Genomic DNA, 4,395 nt, shown 5'->3' on the forward strand with positions numbered 1-4,395 from the left:
CATGCCATGGTTGACTTGCAACTGTGAAAAGTTGCATCTCTGTGCCTGAGGATTTTTCCGTGACGCTGCAGATTATTAGATGCTCACTGAACTGCCCATTTTTAGTCATGTGCTCCCCTTACCTCCATGCCTCATCTCCTCCCCTGTGGAGACCCTCAGGTTCATTTTGTCCAGAGGAGAATCCCCTGCTTTTCTACTGGTGGTGGTGTCAGAGTAGAGATGGGGAAAGTCGTTGCTAGACTACCTGGGGTGGGAGAGGGGCGAGGGTTTAGCCCTCTGGCTACAGATTTGCAACCAGCACTTTCAGCCCCTGACTTGCCGTGTCCCCATCTTGCACAGTAACTGTTCCCAGGTCTCAGGGGCCCGGGCTCTCCGTGTCACCTGGCTGACTTTCTGTCAGCACCTGGGTCATAGCTGCAGTTCTTTGCTGCAGCAGCTACTATTTTCTTCACCTGTTTTTTTGTTCTGTTTTGTATTTTTTTGTTTACATTCCAAAAATTTGCTGAGATCTTTCTTTTGTTATTGTCTCCTCTTTATGTCTCTTTGTTCTTGTTCTTCTGGGTCTACACCTTTGAAAAATTCCTGCATTGGAGGGTTTCCAGGAGAAGGGGAAATAGAAGCATGTGGTAAATTTGCCATGTGGATTCAAAAATTTCCTCTGTAGCATTTTTAATAGAAAAAAACCCCATCATTCATTCGAGACTCTTGGGCACCTGTCATGTAAGAGGAGCTAGGGATGTAGTGGTGGGAACAAAACCAGGGATAATTCCTGGGTTTATGGAGCGAATAGCCTAGAGGGGAGGCATGAACATGTGATATATTACAAACTGTGATAGGTGCTTTGAAGGAAAGTTCAGGTTTCTACAGTTAACTGTGGGGGACTAACTTGATCTAGAGGAAGTATGTTGAAGATCTGGAGGATGAACAGGAGTTGGGTAGACAAAGGGGCCAGGTGGGTGTTGGGCAGAGCAGTGTACCAAGGCCATGTGAGTGTGGTTTGTGGAGGGATGCAGAAAAGGAGGTGGAAGATGGTGAGATGCAGCCAGACACAAAAGCAGGGGCCAGAGCTGTCAGGAGTTTATGGGCTGTTTATGCTGCATGATGGTGGCCACCGAGAGGATATTAACAGTTGACATGGTCTGAGTCACATTTTCAAACCATGGGGTGCAGAATGGCTTGGGTGGAGAGGCCCGGATAGTTGCAGGGATTCCGGCAACGAGGCAGCCATCCACTTGAGAAACAGTGGTCGCTTAAACCAGGATGTTGGAAGCTGAGTTGGAGAGAAGTGGATGGATTTGAGAGATATGCCAGGTCTTGGGGGTGGCTTGGATTTGGGGAGTGGAGGAGAGAAATGTATGTGGATGACACCTAAGTCTTTGGTGTGTGGAACTGGATGGATAGTGGTACCACTCACAGGGGCAGGAAACTCTGAAAAATAACTAGATTTAAGAGCTATCGGAAACAACTGAATTGTCCATCAACAAACAATGATGAAATAGACTGTTACAGTGGCAAACTCACAGCAGCCATGGCTTTGACCAACAGAAAGCCAGAAAGCTGAACAGACTAAGGAGGAAGAATTTGGGTCATGATTCTAGAAAATAGGGTCTGGGTCAAGATCATGGAACCAGTGATTGACAAAAGGTCCTTCTTATCAAGTCCAAATCCCAGTTTTGAGAGGACAGGATTGGAGAAGGGCCTCAGGAGGAGGAAAAGTCAAGAATGTTGGGTGAGATGCTCCTTTTATAATTTGATATATCCATTTCCAAGAGAAGTCGATCATCTCTGGAGGACCCCATCATCCCAGATGAACACAAGGGAGAGACAAATTGGCCTCCAACACTGGATGGAGGTCCATATGTGTTGTACCTGACACCCCCTGTCTGAAATGGGGGGCAGGCCAAGCAGAGTCAAGTGGCCCCTAAATATAAAGGTGTGGTGGGCTTCCGTGAGATCTAGTGAGGCACTGTGCTCTGAGTGGGCATTTAGCTGCCTCTCTGATGAACTCTCCCAGGCCCCCAGCTCCTGCCCCAACTTCATCCCCTTCTGCTACCATCTTGTATCCATCAGGGTTCAGTGGGAAACAGCTCGCCCCAGATGGTTTAATGAAAATACTTTAATGAATTCACCACTCATGGAGGTACGGGTGGGTGAGTCCAATATGGGATGGTGAGACTCTGTACCACCTGGGGACTGAAAGGATGAGGAGGGAAAGGTGTTCCGGGAGCTCAGTGAGCACTGGAACCAAGGAGGAGGTGGAGGGACGTAGAATTACCGGAGAAACAGTGCCAGCACAGAAGGGATGCAGGAAGGGATGCCCGGGCTTCCTCTCCTTTCCTTGCTCCTATCTCCTGTCGCTCAAACCTGCCAGGAAGCCGAAGAGCAAGGAGCCCAAGGGATGCCGTCGGCAGGGTCAGCCTGGCAGGGCTGAGAAGCATGGATAACAGGCCGGGGGCACATGGAGAACCCCTGCACCCATCCCTTCTGAATGGGCCACACTGTCGTCCAAGCTCTGCAGTGACCACAGCTTGTGCGACTCTGGCTGGAGACACCTTCCCCTGTGTGCAGCCTGATCTCAGGATAAGTATGCCCAGACCCCACTGCATGCCCCAGAGCTGGCAGGGAGGATCGCATACACCCACACTCAGAAGGAGCATGGAAACTTCTCCCAAGGCCAAATGGAAATGGCTTTTGGATTACCCACCATTTGGCCAGATTATTTGCACCATTGCTTCTGTCCATTACTGGGGAGAGCCAGGAGGGGTCTAGACTGTCCTTGGTGTTCCAGGATGACCTTGTGGGGAGCTGATTATAGTCTGTGTGCAGACAAAGAAGATGTTTGACGTCATTCTTTCCCTTACTCTGGTTCAGCGAAGCCCGATCTTTGGCCTGTGGCTGGAACCACATTGAAGAGCCTGTCATTGCTGGTGATTTTTCTTGGAAGCAAGGGTTTCCATTAGCGAAGCTGTACAGAATCCGTATTTGCCTTTGAGCTTCCAGACTTCCCATTTGGTGCTTGGGGGTCCTCTCTTGCACAGGACTCCCCCTCACCCCCCACCCCACCTCCATGCCACCATCCACAAGCCAAAGAAAGGACAGATACCAACACAGCTGCGGGGGACCTGGTGTCAGAGCAGAGAGCAGAGGAAGAGGCAGAATCCCAGGCCAGGGGCTGTGAGAATCCTTGGGAATGAGGACATCGTTTTGGGGGGCACCCCAGATTGGCGTGGAAGCATCTGCTTCTGCCACAGCCTCCTTTACATCTGAATGCGCTGGCTCTGTGGACAGCCTTCCAGAGACTCAGAGCACGTGCCCAGCTCGGGCGCTGCCGGCTCGGGCTTCCTAGGCCACTTCCTGCTGCCAGCCCCAGCAGCCACTGTGTTCCCACGGGCTCCTTGACAGATCTGCACACTTTGAGGAATCAGTACTAGATAGTAAAAAGAGCATTTATTTACACCTAGTTCTGGGTCAGGAACTTTTCTGGGCTTTTCACCCGTTATCAGTGGCTTTAATCCTTCCAACAGCCCAAAGATATTGGTACTTTATTTATTTTAGAGAGAGTGAGCTCAGGGGAAGGGACAGAAGGGGAGGGAGAGGAACAAGAAGACTCGGGGCTCCATCCTAGGACCCTGAGATCAGGACCTGAGCCAAAACCAAAAGTCGGATGCTTGATCGACTGAGCCACCCAGCCTCCCCTTAAAACTGATCTCCATTTTGCAGATGAGAAAAGTGAGGCACAAAGGGGTGAAGGAAGTTGCCTGAGATCACATACCTAGGAAGTGGCAGTGCTGGGGCACAAGCCAGCCTCCCACTCCTAAGCTGCATTCTTACCACGGGCTGATACTGCTGTCCCAAGGCCGGTTTTCCCAGGGTTCTTGCTGCTGCCTACACATTTCTAAGTGTTGGAATTTTTTCTTGTGGTCCAGAGAAATACTGAGAATATTGAGAAACACAGAGAAATACTGGGGCATTAGCATTCAGGTGGCTTTTGCTTTCCAGGATGACTTGGAGAACAGACAACAGGTAATTCTGGATGTACTTTTTCAAGTTCTGTTTTATTCCCCTGGAATGGGTTAGAACAGAGGTTGGCCATTTTTTCAGACCCAAGAGTCCAACTGCACTAAAATCCAGAAAACGTGGTCAACAAAGATGCAGGATGAGAATGCCTTTTTTTTTTTTTAAGTTTATTTATTTAGGTAATCTCTACACCAAACCCGGGGCTTGAACTCACAACCCCAAGATCAAGAGTCACATGCTCTGCAGACTCAGACATCCAGGTACCCTGAGAATGCCTATTTTTAACACAAAAGTATATAACTTTACATTAATGATATTGATATGGTGGTTAATGGGGAAATAAATATGGAACTTAGCAACTCTGTTCAATGAAATTGA

Source organism: Leptonychotes weddellii, chromosome 6 (genome assembly GCF_054177405.1).
Source record: "Leptonychotes weddellii isolate Sample4059 chromosome 6, ASM5417740v2, whole genome shotgun sequence".
In the NCBI taxonomy this organism is placed as follows: domain Eukaryota; kingdom Metazoa; phylum Chordata; class Mammalia; order Carnivora; family Phocidae; genus Leptonychotes; species Leptonychotes weddellii.